The sequence below is a fragment of the Bufo bufo genome, chromosome 7, assembly GCF_905171765.1.
Source record: "Bufo bufo chromosome 7, aBufBuf1.1, whole genome shotgun sequence".
Classification (NCBI taxonomy): Eukaryota; Metazoa; Chordata; class Amphibia; order Anura; family Bufonidae; genus Bufo; species Bufo bufo.
In genome coordinates this window covers 201,710,272-201,726,855 of record NC_053395.1, presented here as the reverse complement: position 1 = coordinate 201,726,855, position 16,584 = coordinate 201,710,272, and the positions used below count along the sequence as shown (strand labels likewise).

Here is a 16,584-nt window from a genome sequence, read left to right as displayed (position 1 = left end):
CCGCAACTTTTTTGTACCATGCCCGTGTTTTGCGCATGGCATTATATGGCTTGAGGACTTGATCAGAGATTAACTCCTCCCATGTACTGATTGTAGTCGACGATACAATCGGGCTTGAGGACCGTTGCCGCGGTAACTCTCACAGGGACAGGGGTGATGCCGTTACCATGAATTGTGGACAGTACAAGGACATCCCTCTTGTCCTTATATCTGACCAGCAAAAGGTTTCCAGTGGTAAGGGCACGGGTCTCACCCCTGGGGATAGGTACCTGGAGGGGGTGGGCAGGGAGGCCGCGTTGATTTTTCCTCACGGTCCCACAAGCGGACGTGGATCTGGCGGCGAGGGACTGGAACAAGGGAATGCTAGTATAAAAGTTATCCACGTACAAGTGGTAACCCTTATCTAGCAGTGGGTGAATGAGGTCCCACACAAGTTTCCCGCTAACACCCAGAGTGGGGGAACATTCTGGGGGTTGAATACGGGAATCTCGCCCCTCGTACACACAAAACTTGTAAGTGTACCCTGAGGTACTCTCACAAAGTTTGTACAGCTTCACGCCATACCTCGCCCGCTTTGAGGGAACATACTGACGGAAAATAAGTCTCCCCTTGAACGCAATGAGAGACTCATCAACCGCGACCTCCCTTCCAGGAACATAGGCCTGTACAAATTTGGCCCCAAAGTGATCGATGACCGGCCTAACTTTGTACAGGCGGTCATAGGCAGGATCACCTCGGGGGGGACATGCTGCATTATCTGCATAATGCAGGCATTTCCGGATGGCCTCAAACCGGGAGCGTGTCATGGCCGTACTGTAAAGTGGGGTCTGGTAGAGGACGTCCCCACTCCAGTAATGCCTGACACTGGGTTTCTTGACTAGGCCCATGTGCAGCACGAGGCCCCAAAATGTCCTCATCTCGGCTGCACTGACCGGGTCCAGCCACCGGGCCTAGCCAAAAAGGAGCCCGGGTGTTGAGCAACAAACTGTTGGGCGTACAGGTTTGTTTGCTCCACCATTAGATTTACAAAGTGGTCACTGAAAAAAAGACTAAAATAGTCATATTCAGTGAAGCCCACTGTGGAAATCTGGATTCCTGGTTTGCCTACAAAATCAGGAATCACGGGCTCAAATCGCTCTGGGGTACACCAGACAAGTTCACCGGCAGAAGGCTCCGGTGGATTTAACTGGTGGGCCGGAAAACTAGTACGAGCCCCAGAGCTGCTCGTACTAGCGTGGGCCACAGGGTCCCTAGCATGGCGGTCCCCTTGCTCCGCCTGGCGGCGTCTCCGCCACCTTGGGGGCTCATCATCATCGCTAGATGATGAGGACGCGGATGACAACAGGAAAGTGGGGTCATCCTCGTCCTCACTAGGACTCTCGGACTCGGAGGCAAGCTGGGCGTATGCCTCCTCGGCCGAGAACATCCGGCGGGCCATAGTGGAGTGTGTGTGTGCGTGTAAATCTTTATTCGGTGTGCGTGTGTGTGCGAACTCACCCTAAACCTAACAGACAAAAAAAAAAAAAAAAGACTAACTAAAAAAATATTCTAAATCTCTGATCAACCGTCCAAAGTTGATCAGTGGTAGGGTGTGCGATGCGCTAAGAGTGGCCGGACGCTAAGAGTGCCGGCCACAGTCAGCGTACGCACAAAAAATAAAAAAACTGCCTGCACCCCAAAAAAGTTGTTGGAGGGAGGGGGGGGGGCAAGCTGCAGCACCCCTGGGGGGTCTAGGGTCACACAGCTGTGCTGTGGACCCCAGACACCCAATTTAGGGTGATGCAACCAAAACTGTTTTTTTTTTTTTTGTTTTTTTACTTCCACTAACTTTCCCTTTATATCCCTGCCTAACCCAACCTTTTACTAGCCTTTCCCTAAGTACCTGATTGCACAGATGGGGGGTGCTGGGGCACAGATGGGGTGCTGGGCACAGATGGGGTGATGCCTGAACAGATGGGGGTGCTGAAATCAGACGACGTGCTCCCGGACTGAAAAGGAGGAGGAGAGGAGCGCTGCGATAATTTTAACCTCCCGCCCCTGCAGCGAACCAATCGGAAGCGATCCTGAGAAGTGATGTCACCATCACCTCTCAGGATCGCAGGATGGTGATTGGTGGTGTATTATCACACCACCGATCACCATCCTGTTCCGGATTATCGGGTCCTCAGAGACCCGAATAACCCGGAAACGCAGCAAACCGCAGATTGACCTGCGGTTTGCTGCGATCACTGACATGGGGGGGTCACAGGACCCCCCTGCCCATTGGCCCCAGGTGCCTGCTCAATGATTTGAGCAGGCACCGGGTTCCGATCACCGCCCGCCGCGTGGCGGTGATCAGAAATACACAGGGCGTACAGGTACGCCCTGTGTCCTTAAGTAGCAGGACATCAGGGCGTACCTGTACGCCCTGTGTCCGTAACAGGTTAAAACGGCCCCAGAGGACCCTATAGATATGCTATAAATGCCCAGGGAATACCCCTTTAATAAAAAGGTAAATTTTCCAAAAATATCACATTCTCCCTTAGGCCTCATGCACATGACCGTATGTATTTTGCGGTCCGCAAAAAATACGGATGACATCCTTGTTCATTCCGTATTTTGCGGAACGGAACAGCCGGCCCCTAATAGAACAGTCCTATCCTTGTCCATAATGCGGACAATAATAAGACATGTTCTATTTTTTTGCGGCATGAAAATACGGAAACGGAATGCACACGGAGTATCTTCAGTTTTCTTTGCGGACCCATTGAAATGAATAGTTCCGTATACGGTCTGCAAAAAAAACGGAACGGACACGGAATGAAAATACGTTCGTGTGCAAGAGGCCTAAGGGCTCATGCCCACGAATGTCAGGGCTCCGTGCCCGTGCTGCGGACCACATACGGCGGCTCCGCAATATACGGGTCACCAGCCGTGTGCATTCCAAGTGAATGGGTCCGCACATCCGGAGATGCGATGTGGAATCACGGATCGGAACCCCACAGAAGCACTACGGAGTGCTTTCGTGGTGTTTCTGGCCGTGCCTCCGCACAGCAAAAAAGCAGTGCATGCAATACTTTTTTGCGGTGCGGACTGTCAGATGCGGATCGCGGACCCCATTCAAGTGAATGGGTCCGCAGTCCCCATGCAGCTGCCCCACGGTCGGTGCCCGCGCAATGCCCTTACGTTTGTGGGCATGAGCCCTAACTAGGAATTTTTTTCTTTAATTTAATTTAAATCATTTTTATTGGTGATTATCATAGATTATATATATATAGTTGGAATTTTTTTTGCTGTTACAATCAGACAGCTCAGTTTCAATGAATACAGAGAATACAAAAACAAAACCCCATAGTTTAGCTGTAACTTCAGCTCAATATTATTTAACAGCACAAAACAAATATGATACAAAAAAATAAAAAACACGAAGAAAAACACTGGAGATGCCGGGGATTGAACCCGGGACCTCACACATGCGAAGCGCGCGCTCTACCACTGAGCTACATCCCCCAGCTGCCTGCGTCAGTGCTCTTCCCTGCCTAGGAAGAAAGTGCTGAGCTCCAGGAACGCTCCTCCCCCCGCATGTGTGAATGGTAGCTTCCCTTCATGTAAACATCTCACTGATCAGTTCACTGTCACAGTATGACACTAGTAACAATGTAAACGTTACGGATCCTGCATTTGGCTGACCTGCAGTCACTGCCTAAGAAAGGACATAACAACAATGTAAGAACATAGCTGAATAATACTCATAGTCATCTTCTCCTAGGTTAGCTTCAGAATACATATAAGTCTGAAGTGCCCTATACTCCTCTGCAGGGATAATTCTGCCCAGTTTGGGATGAGAATATTATTCTGTATGATACAGAGTGCAATGAGTAAAATATATAGCAACAGCAAAAAAATAAAAATTACAGCTGCATTGGCCGGGAATCGAACCCGGGCCTCCCGCGTGGCAGGCGAGAATTCTACCACTGAACCACCAATGCTTGCTTGTATATCACCTCTGTCTGTGTGGATTGTATCACATTCCTAGGGGTCGGGTCAATCTTTTACCAATTAAGATCATCAAGGCAGTTATTTATTAATTGGTAACATTTTTGGAGCACTCAGACATGGCCATACAAACATAAAGACAGTTTAATTAAAAAATATATATAATAATTATTATATATGTATATGTTTAGATTGCATTTTTTAATTTTACAAATCGAATTTTTCATATACCCCCTGCACTCTGAATATTTTTATTCTTATGTTTTTTTTTCTTTTACTCCCTAATAGGTGTCATTGAATGTGTAAGTCTCAGTCCTCCACTCAGACATGAGGTGCACTCTCTGCATTATATACTATACTGTGCTATCACTGCCTGGTTTGCCAAGTATTTGACATCACTGTGTGCATTATTCCTGTACAGTGTTATTGTTTTTTTTTGTATAATATCCCTGTACTGTTACATGAATGTGAGCCTTATCTCTGTACTCTGACATCACGGTGAGCATTATTTTTCCACTGTGACATCACTATGTGCCCTATTCCTGCATTGGGACATCACTGTGAGAACGATCTATGTACTATGACATCACTTTGTGCGTTATTTATGTACTATGACCTCAATGAGTGCATTATTCCTTCACTGTGACATCACTGTAAACCCTATTCCTGTAACATGACATCACAGTGAGCATTATCTCTGTACTGTGACATCACTCTGGGTGTCGGCGGGGGTCCGACACCCGGGACCCCCGCCCATCAGCTGTCTGAGAAGGCAGCGGCACTCCAGGAGCGCCACAGCCATCTCACTGTTTACCGCAGGCCCAGTGACATCACGATTTAGTATCACTGGTCTGGGCGGGGCTAAGCTCCGTTCACTTGAATGGGATTTAGCCCCGCCCAGGCCAGTGATACTAGTCAGGAGGTCACTTGGCCTGCGGTAAACAGCTAGAATGCCACGGCCCACGGCGCTCCTGGAGCGCACACAAGGCAGGCAGGCTGGGGACTAGACTGGAGCACAGACAGAGAAGAACTTAACTTGGAAGTGCAGGAGCACACAGGCAGGATGGAAACAGAACTTGGAGCACAGCAGGAAATAACGCAGGATAAGGCTACTTTCACACTAGCGTTCGGGGCTCCGCTTGTGAGTTCCGTTTGCAGGCTCTCACAAGCGGCCCCGAACGGATCCGTCCAGCCCTAATGCATTCTGAATGGATGCGGATCCGCTCAGAATGCATCAGTTTGGCACCGTTTGTCCTCCGCTCCGCTCAGCAGACGGACACCTGAACGCTGCTTGCAGCGTTCGGGTGTCCGTCTGGCCGTGCAGAGGCAAACGGATCCGTCCAGACTTACAATGTAAGTCAATGGGGACGGATCCGTTTGAAGTTGACACAGTATGGCTCAATTTTCAAACGGATCCGTCTCCCATTGACTTTCAATGTAAAGTCAAAACGGATCCGTTTGCATTATCATGAACAAAAAAAAAAAAAATAATTTTTTTTTTTTTTGTTCATGGTAATGCAAACGGATCCGTTCTGAACGGATCTAAACGTTTGCATTATAGGTGCGGATCCGTCTGGGCACATACCAGACGGATCCGACCTAAACGCAGGTGTGAAAGTAGCCTAAACGCAGGTAAATTGCCATAGCACTAGAATATCAAACACCTTTGCTGGTCGCCAGGGAACCTAATGCTCAGGGTACCTTAAATACCTAGGGACATTAAGCCATACTAAGGGAGTATCAGGCAGGAGCATGGATGCAGCAGCATGGAGAGGATGCCGGGGACCAGGATAATGGAGGGCATAGTAAGTGGTGTGGCGTGCATCCATGCAGGGGACAACAGGAGGGCGGTGGGCATAGATTGAGACCTAACACTAAGAACTAGAACATCACATATCCCTGTACTGTGACATCACTGTAAGCCCTATCCCTGTACTGTGACATCACTGTAAGCCCTATCCCTGTACTGTGACATCACTGTAAGCCCTATCCCTGTACTGTGACATCACTGTAAGCCCTATCCCTGTACTGTGACATCACTGTAAGCCCTATCCCTGTACTGTGACATCACTGTAAGCCCTATCCCTGTACTGTGACATCACTGTAAGCCCTATCCCTGTACTGTGACATCACTGTAAGCCCTATCCCTGTACTGTGACATCACTGTAAGCCCTATCCCTGTACTGTGACATCACTGTAAGCCCTATCCCTGTACTGTGACATCACTGTAAGCCCTATCCCTGTACTGTGACATCACTGTAAGCCCTATCCCTGTACTGTGACATCACTGTAAGCCCTATCCCTGTACTGTGACATCACTGTAAGCCCTATCCCTGTACTGTGACATCACTGTAAGCCCTATCCCTGTACTGTGACATCACTGTAAGCCCTATCCCTGTACTGTGACATCACTGTAAGCCCTATCCCTGTACTGTGACATCACTGTAAGCCTTATCCCTGTACTGTGACATCACTGTAAGCCCTATCCCTGTACGGTGACATCACTGTGCAGCGTCCCACTCAGGACACGTGGGAACTGCAAAATAGCTTTAAAACCGCATTATCATATTGCATGTTATTTTGTACTACAACACCTGTTGTATCCCTGTTCATAGGCTGGTCTGGTGTAATTTATACATCCCACCACTAGATGGGGATAGCACTTAGGTCCTATAAATACCTAGGTCAGGCCTAGTGTAGACAGATTAGTGGGATGGTTCTAGAGTCTGGAAGATTAGGTTAGAGAGTAGCAGAGTCCGTGGTTACTCTGGGGCTACATACCACAGATTAGTGGGTGAAGCCAAATGCAGAAATGAGGTAGAGCCAAGGTATGAGGCGCAGGAGAGCGTTTTCCTCCTTAGATCCCAGCACCTACAACCAGAGGATAGCGTTTTTTCATCCCTGGAGAAAGTTAACCAAGGTAAAGAGAGACATCGGTGATAACAGCCATTACTAAAGGCTTAACGGGCACTTTTGCGCATGGTGGAGGACAATCTAGCTACAGGCAGCCTCACCCTACTTTGAAGAATACAGACTAGCTACCTGTTCCAGGGCTTGGAAGTCACAGCAACGAGAAGGACTAAGCATACCAAATAAGTGTTATAGGCAACCTCGCCAAATAACTCTGGTTTACTAGGGACCTGAAGCAAAGTCACCTACCAGAGCTACTTCTGAAGAACCTTCAAGCGAAGCTAAACCTATTAACAGTGGATCAACAGGATTCCTTTATACTGCAAAAGACTGTATTCTGTCTGATGTATCTGCTGCAACTGGAACCAACATCAGTAAAAGCTGTGAGTTGTATCCTACCACTGTCTACTTCCTTCTTACCATTGGTTGTACCACCATTAACAGTACTGGCGTCACGACAGAAACCATCAAGGGACTCAGCCGCAACAAGCCCCCTAAGCACCCCTGACACCAAGGGCACCTCAACCTCCATCTTGGCTGATGCTTCCCTACCACAGAGCGCGCCCCGGAGGATTTCGTGCTGTCCACCTCAACACTGTGCTGCCGGCCCAGGGAGGCTCTCTGCTAACCGTGAGTAAACCGATGAACTGTGTGTTATTGTTTGGCCCCTCATCGGCCCACCGGGCACCTCACGGTTCTGTCTGGCTGCAACTGTAAGCCCTATCCCTGTACTGTGACATCACTGTGTGTATTATTACCATATTATGACATCACTGTGTGTATTATTACCATATTATGACATCACTGTGTATACATCCTTGTGAATTAGGGAGACCAATCACCAGCTTTTCTGAATTTGCTGATGGTCTGAGCCATTGACGCATTGTCCTCTGGTGGGGCCATGATCTCAGGCCTGTAGCAATGGCCTGATGACAAAAATTTCCTATACAAATAACTGAGCACATTCTTCATTAATTGTTCCCTATAGAAAAAAGGAAAAAAAATAAAAAATTAGCAGGTTTTGATTTTGTTGTGGAAGCTGACGTCGACTACAACGCTCTGGGGCTGTCACAATGTATCACACCTGAGGGCTCCACTGAAATACAGGGGGCTTTAAGATTCGACAACCCGCCTGCATTACAGCCCTGCCAGTCCTACAAATACACAGCCCACGACATAAAGTTGTCAGGATGCATAACCTTGTTTACAGTCCGTTCCAATAATTGTTTTACAAAATTAAACTTTCCATATTTATCTTCGTTTCAGATTTCCAGATGGGAATCCGTGACATTTAGAAAGTCCTGCACGCCATCCCTGGATGTCTGAAGGCGACTGGTTTGAGTAACACTGACCAGCAGCTTGTGTCCTCCTGTCTCAGCATTCTTCCCCCTGAACGTACCATGATGACTTCATACACTGTAAAAAGCATTTTTAGGTTTTGCAATAATTGATATAAATACAAATAAACCGGAATTACAACGTTCGTGGTTGTATTGGGAAATGACGCTGGTCCGAAAATATCACAAACATAGAAAGATAATGGAATGTATTAAGTAATCATCCAGAGATGAGAGAAAAGAGAAGTCATGAGAAGCTTAGAACTTCATTATGCCTTTTCTAAGGCCCTATTAGGCCACGTAGACATCATATAGGGGCCCTCCAACTCGAGACCTCTCATGCTCTGGCAGCTGGTAATAGGCAGTGGCTCTCACTCTGGCTGACCCAGTCTGGACGCCAATTTATTTGAATTGCCGCATGTAATACTAGCTATTCTGAGGGGAAATGATCAGTTGATGGCAAGCTTCCCAGGCAAGAGCAGTTGTTTGCCAGGGATTTTGGGACCCGGACCAGCAATTGCCGTATTAAAGGGCCTCTGTCAGCAGATTTGTACCTATGAGACTGGCCGACCTGTTACATGTGCGCTTGGCATCTTAAAGGCATCTGTGTTGGTCCCATGTTCATATGTGCCCGCATTGCTGAGAAATATAAAGTTTTAATATATGCAAAAGAGTTTATAGGAGCAACAAGGGCATTACCGTTGCACCTAGAGTCTCTTCTTTCTCTGCAACTGCATCGCCCTCTCCACTTTGATTGACAGGGCTAGGTGTGATGACATTTACACTGATTGTCCCTGTCAATCAAAGTGCAGAGGGCGTGGCAGTTGCAGAGAGAGCAGAGCCTCTAGGTGTAACGACAACGCCCCCGTTGCTCCTAGAGGCTCATTTGCATATAATAAAACATCATTTTTCTCAGCAATGCGGGCACATATGAACATGGGACCAACACAGATCCCTTCTGCTACCAAGCGCACATGCAACAGGTCAGCTAGAAGCCTCCGCCTAGCAGAGATACTTCACCGGATCTAATGAAAAAGCCTGTGCCCTGTGCAATTCAGAGCAGGGCAAGGGAGAGGATCGGAGCATGAAATGCTCCGTTGCTCATATCAGAAGGGCTGCCTGGGTGAAGAAGGGGATATGTGCGGGTTCAGCTCTAAACCCGGACAACCCCTTTAAGACCTGGCCCACCTAAGGGGTGCAGACTGGATGGTGTTGGTTGGCACGCTGGCACCAGAATAATAAAGGCTTACATCTTATTGGTATTGAATTACATTTATGGCTGATGTAGGAATAAGTAAATGTAGGAATAAAGACAAAAAACTGACGCATAATAAGTCTCCCTGCACTCTGCCCGCACTCTGCCCGCACTCTGCCCGCACTCTGCCCGCACTCTGCCCGCACTCTGCCCGCACTCTGCCTCTCCAATATTCTTCTATTAATTGTTTTCAGCAACACTGTCCCTAGCGCATGACCGCTTGCCACGTCTCTCCCTATACTCAGCTCACAGGACAATGGCAGAGAGCGTGCGGGATGAGTTTTTTTTTCTTTATAGGGCTGTGGCATCACAGGGGATGGCTATCTGTAGATTGGCTGGCAGCATGGCATTATAGGTGGTCTCGCATCCCCGAGTTTCTTACTTTCACTTTGTAACATGTGCAGCCGTCATTTTAGCAAAAACTGATTCGTTACCCCAAAGTGCGAGAAAATTCTAATTAGTTTTGAATCAAAGATTTCCTAAACTTCAGACTGAATTCCACTTTGAAGGCTCAACACTAGCCAGTAAACACCCATTGGTTAAAAAAAAAAAACACAACACAAAAAACGGATTTAAAAGGCTTCTGTCACCCCACTAAACCTTTTTTTTTTTTTTTGCTTACTTATAATCCCCACACTGCGATTTAGGCCTACATAATCAAATTAATCATTTTGGTCCTGTAGATTTTGTTTAAAACATGCTTTTAAAATATGCAAATTACCTTGCTACCAGCAAGTAGGGCGGCTACTTGCTGGTAGCAGCCGCATCCTCCAATCCTAAAGACGCCCCCTCCGCATTGTGATTGACAGAGCCAGGGAACGGGATCTTTCTCTGCTGGCTTTGCCTGTTAGCATTCAAAATCTGGCGCCTGCGCCGCGGCCGTACCGGTCTTCACGCGGCGCTGGCGCACTGAGAGGCGGCCGCTTGCTCGGCCGCTCCATCCTCAATGCGCCTGCGCCGATGACGTCACATCTACACCCGGCGCAGGCGCATTGAGGATGGAGCAGCCGAGCGAGTGGCCGCCTCTCAGTGCGCCTGCGCCGATTGAAGACAGGTACAGCCGCAACGCAGGCGCCAGATTTTGAATGCTAACAGGCAAAGCCAGCAGAGAACGATTCCGTTCCCTGGCCCTGTCAATCAGCATGCGGAGGGGGCGTCTTTAGGATCGGAGGATGCGGCTGCTACCAGCAAGTAGCCGCCCTACTTGCTGGTAGCAAGGTAATTTGCATATTTTAAAAGCATGTTTTAAACAAAATCTACAGGACCAAAATGATTAATTTGATTATGTAGGCCTAAATCGCAGTGTGGGGATTATAAGTAAGCAAAAAAAAAAAAAAAAGGTTTAGTGGGGTGACAGAAGCCCTTTAAAAAATCTGTCATGTGAACATTCCCTAACAGTATATTTATTTTAAAGGGATACTGTAAAAATAAAAAAATGTTCAAAAAGATACATTGTTCTTAAAAATAGAATGAAACAAAACGATAGAAAGGAGCAGAAGTCAGAAAAACACCAGATAAGCAATGTTCCAGGCCAGGAGCCATGCTTTACTCAGTAGTAAATAATAGTATAGATAAAACTATAGTACAAGGCGCTCAGTCTCCGCGACCACCGCCAGCAGCCTGAGGGGATATGAGCCGAGCGCAGATCTGTAGATGAAACAGACACATGGCTGCTTGTTCTATACAAACTACCAGATAATATCTTATTGATCTCTGCGCCTTTGACACCCTCCCCAAGGCAAGTTATTATAGTTGTGCTTATGAATCAATCCCGTAACAGTGTTTTTTGTCTGTATTATTAGGAAACAATAGCTCGGGGAATCTATAAATGTTCTCCTAAACCAATAAAATATACTTCTAAGTGATACAAGGTTTGGATCGGGGAACCCCGGGGAATAAAACACTGCATTCTCAAGAAAACGTAACCTTTAGGGGAAAGTATTCTACATGTCGTGTAATGTGTTTATTAAGTTATCTCCTATCCATATCTTCTCCCCAGCAGGACACCAGAGATGTCTCGAATCCAATGATGAGGGCATGGTGTCTCGGAGATTGCTTTAAACAGTAAATTTAGCACAAGGGGAGATGGTTGACTCTGAAGAACACCCTGTCTTCAGGATGTTTCACCCTATGTTGGAAATAAAACATGGAAACAATCTTAATACTGTAACCACCTCATCAGTGACTACTAAGAGTATGTTCTTTACCACTAAAGGAAAAGAAAAATAGTCTGTGTAGATAATAGTCTGTGTGAGGAAATGTCCACTTTGACAGTCCCTTTGTGGCAGAAGGGTCCCATGCAGGGACCTAGCTAGAGAAGGTTGCGCCCATAGCACACTTTTGAATCTCCTCCATCAAGCATGAACATTTACTACCTTGGATCTGCAGAGAACATCCTAGTCAGGGCTCGAGTCCTGCAGTAACGTGTGGGAACGGCTTTCCTGCACTTTTTTCATAGCAGGAACGCTGTTCCCTTTCAGGGCCGTCTTTATCGCCGGGCAAAAGGACCAGGAAGCGGTGAAGGCTTTGTATTCACAGCTTCCTGGTTCTCGGCTGTCGGCTGCGCACAGGCATGAGGGCTGAGGCGCTCTGTGATGTCACACTGTGCTCAGCCTTCACAGCACAGCCGACAGCAGGAGGATGCAGATTGCGTAGGAGGAGAGGAGCAGGAGAGGGTGTTTATTTTATTTTATATTTTATGAGGCTGATGGAGAGGCACTGACTGGGGGCTGATGGAGAGGCACTGACTGGGGGCTGATGGAGAGGCACTGACTGGGGGCTGATGGAGAGGCACTGACTGGGGGCTGATGGAGAGGCACTGACTGGGGGCTGATGGAGAGGCACTGACTGGGGGCTGATGGAGAGGCACTGACTGGGGGCTGATGGAGAGGCACTGACTGGGGGCTGATGGAGAGGCACTGACTGGGGGCTGATGGAGAGGCACTGACTGGGGGCTGATGGAGAGGCACTGACTGGGGGCTGATGGAGAGGCACTGACTGGGGGCTGATGGAGAGGCACTGGGGGCTGATATTTGTTTATTGCATGTGAATTTTGCAGTTGTTTGTGTAAACTGGCACTTTACAATAAATGTTGCACTGAATTTTCTGCAAATTATATATATATATATATATATAATTTTTTTTTGGTTTGGGGGGGGGGGGGGGGGGGGGGGGGGGGGGTCGGGTGGCAGTGGATCTTGTGTGAGTTCCCACACTTTTTTTCCCAGGACTTGACCTCTGATCCTAGTGACCAGTGATGTGCCACTTGGGGGTAAGTCACCGTTGTGGACCAAAGGAGTCGGAACTGAGTTGCAGGGAGCAGGTATATATGCTTCTCTGCACAGGTCCAGTGCATGGGGAAGGAGAAGAAAAAAGCGTTAAATAAATGGACAACCCCTTTAAAGATTTACAATGACTCATCATCTAATAAGGTTCTACTACCATGCTGCAGCCATATACCTCCTGATAGTGACTAGCATCAGGACACCATGCCAAAGCTGGGTGTCCCAGGCCCCCTGGATACTGCTGGCTCCATGGCAGCCTCTATGGCTCCTGCAGTAGTAGTTACACCAGTGGTTCCATGACAATTAGTTGATCATGACACTGCTCAGACTCTCCACAATCAGCTCTACACTTTGGGAAAACCTGGTGGAAAGTGTTCCATTTCCCTGCAGCACCTCCCTAGAAATAAAGAAGCATTACAAGTATAGTTCCCATTGAAATCAATGGATGGACAGTGTAATGCATGTGTGTTGTTGGGTCCTCCAGAGTGAGAGACATTGGGGAAGATTTATCATCTCCCTGCACCACTTTTCTGTGTAAAAAAAGTCGTAAACACCTTGCCAAATGCACCAAATATTATCCCAAGCGGTATTTTTATGCCGCCCCTTGGCAATTTCTCGAAAAGGGAGTGTTAGGTAGGGCCAGCGGGCCAAGACCATTTATCTTCATTTGCACCAGAAATCTTTGGCAGCTCCAAGCTGCTGCAGGTTTCATTCTGGCACACGGACTGCTGCTGTAGGTGGCTAATTTATGACAAGGCCTGCTCCTCACCATAAATTAGGCGTATTCTCCGGCAGTGCAGGAGATTTTCGGTCATCTTTAATAAATCTCCCTCATTGTTTGCAGACATTTGTCTAATAGATGATGGTTTTGCACAGGGTCCCCAATAGGGTCATAGAAAATGTTTTTTATAAACCGGACTATCCATTTTAAGGTCCGCAAATCCGAATCCTGGCCATGTGCATGCCACCATTTTTTTTTTTCAAACTCTAGAAATGTCCTATCCTTTTACGTAAAATGGACAGGAATGGGACATGTTCTATCTTTTGCGGGGCTGCGGAACTGACACACCGTGCGGCCCTATTGAAATGAATGGGTCTGCATATGATCAGCAAATAATGCGGATTGGATGCAGACCGAACATACGGTCGTGTGCATGGGCCCATAAGCTGTTGAAATTTCTAGGGTGAAATTTCAGAGACTTGATCTCTTCTGAAGCCTCTCTTCTGAATGTCAGGTGAATACAACAGGAATGAATATAGGGGCACATTTATTAAGACCGGCGTATTAGACGCTGGTCTTAATAAGCCTCTACTCTGGTGGTGGATGGCCGAAGTTATGTAGAGGCGCCGACCTCTACATAACTTTGTTGTATCCACCACCGATTCTAAACGTAAGACAGCTTCCTTGCCGCCCCGTCCCCTTACCCACCCACGTCACCTTTTTTAGACCTGGAGTGAGCAAGGAAGAAGTCACAGATTCTGCCGCAACATGACGTGCGAAAGAATTTGCACCAGATATAGGCCACAAAAGCGGCGTATATCTGTTCGGAAATGACCCCCATAGTCTACATATGTCTACAGACATTGGATGGAAAATTGCAATAAGGTGCTCAATTAGCCCCTTGTTCTATTAGTTATACAACCAACATATCTGACAATGGACAAACGAACAAATGCTCCGCTGCTCATATCAGAGGGACTGTCTGGGTGAAGAAAAGGATATGTGCGGGTTCAGCTCTGAACCCTGACAACTAGTGTTGATCGAGCATCATAGTGTTCGGGTGCTCAGGGGCTCTGGCCGAACACATCAGGATGCTCGGGTGCTCAGGATGGTGGTGCGATTTGTCTGGTTAATAACTGTAATAAAGGAGGCTCCTCCGTGATAACTAGTTACGCGACCCCCGGTGATGAGGATTGTGTTGACAAGACTCTTGGATAGTGAGACTGGACTTGTAGGTGAGGGCCTACTAGTGAGCTGACCCTCTTAAAAATTATATGCGAGGGCCTGCATGCGAGCTGACCCTGTAAAACATTATATGCGTGGGCCTGTAGGTGAGCTGACCCTGTAAAATATTGTAGATGAGGGCCTGCTGGTGACCTTACCCTGTAAAAGATTTTAGGTGCGGGCCTGCTGGTAAGCTGACCCTGTAAAACATTTTAGGTGCGGGCCTGCTGGTGAGCTGACCCTGTAAAACATTATATGCGAGGGCCTGCTGGTGAACTGACCCTGTAAAAGATTTTAGGTGCGGGCCTGCTGGTGAGCTGACCCTGTAAAAGATTTTAGGTGCGGGCCTGCTGGTAAGCTGACCCTGTAAAACATATGCAAGGCCTGCTGGTGAGATGACCCTGTAAAATATTTTAGGTGCGGCCCTGCTGGTGAGCTGACCATGTAAAACATTATATGTGAGGGCCTACTAGTGAGCTGACCCTGTAAAAGATTTTAGGTGCTGGCCTACTGGTGAGCTGACCCTGTTAAAAATTATATGCGGGGGCCTGCTGGTGAGCTGACCCTGTAAAAGATTTTAGGTGCGGGCCTGCTGGTGAGCTGACCCTGTAAAACATTATATGTGAGGGCCCGCTGATGAGCTGACCCTGTAAAACATTATATGTGAGGGCCCGCTGATGAGCTGACCCTGTAAAAGATTTTAGGTGTAGCCCTGCTGGTGAGCTGACCCTGTAAAAGATTTTGGGTGCGAGCCTGTTGGTGAGCCGACCCTGTAAAACATTATATGTGAGGGCCTGCTGGTTAGCTGACCCTGTAAAAGATTTTAGGTGCGGGCCTGCTCGTGAGCTGACCCTGTAAAACATTATATGCGAGGGCCTGCTGGTGAGCTGACCCTGTAAAAGATTTTAGGAACGGGCCTGCAGTCCAATTCGCACTGAGAAGACGAACTGAGGGTGGTCTGGCTATCACCCTGTGTACTGTCTTCCCCCATTTCCACCTCTTCCACATGCAAAGCGTCGGCCTTAATTGTGAGCAGCGAGCGTTTGAGTAGACACAGAAGTGGGATGGTTACGCTGATAATAGCGTTATCGCCGCTCACCATCTGTGTTGATTCCTCAAAGTTTCCTAAAACCTCACAGAGGTCAGACATCCGTGCCCACTCCTCGCTTGTGAATAGCGGAAGCTGACTGGAAAGGTGACGACCATGTTGCAGCTGGTATTCCACTACTGCCCTCTGCTGCTTACAAAGCCTGGCCAACATGTGGAACGTCGAGTTTCAGTACATGCTCATGTTGCACAAAAGCCGGTGAAGCTGTCAATGACTTGCGGAAATTTGCACACACGCGGCACACCTTCACCAGTAGCTCAGGCAAATTGGGGTAGGTTTTGAGAAACCGCTGAACCACTAAGTTGAACACGTGGGCTAGGCATCGTATGTGTGTGAGCTTGCCAAGCTCCAAAGCCGCCACCAAGTTACCGCCATTATCAGACATAACCATGCCTGGTTCTAGGTTGAGTGGTGAGAGCACAGTCTGGTCTCTTATTGTCATGCCCCACTCTGACGATGTGCGGAGGTCGGCCAAGATAGCAGCACGAGTTTAGTATTTGTTTTGGTGCCGTGCTGGATCCGCCTCTCATCAGGTGCACTGGGTGGAGTCATTAGTTTAAATGGCCTCCAGCTAAGTGCTCTGAGTGGATTATACTGATCATTTTGGTCTGGGAAGTTTGGAGGGAAGTTTGGCTGTCAGTTCCTGCTCTCAGAAGATAAGTGTCGTTTCTAGTTTGGTTGTTTGTGTCATCTATCCCATCCAGGTTCTGTGCGAGCAGGCTGCTCCTCTCTCCCCACTTCACCATCTCAGGGAGTTCAGGGTTTTGTCA

General features: G+C 47.9%; 2 non-coding genes across 2 annotated transcripts; both read right to left on the bottom strand.

Annotated features, from left to right (window-relative positions):
• Positions 1-3,417: 3,417 nt before the first annotated feature.
• Positions 3,418-3,489, bottom strand: TRNAA-CGC. Its single transcript has one exon. It is a non-coding gene; the product is annotated as a tRNA-Ala (tRNA).
• A 408-nt stretch (positions 3,490-3,897) lies between these two features.
• Positions 3,898-3,968, bottom strand: TRNAG-GCC. Its single transcript has one exon. It is a non-coding gene; the product is annotated as a tRNA-Gly (tRNA).
• Positions 3,969-16,584: the final 12,616 nt, after the last annotated feature.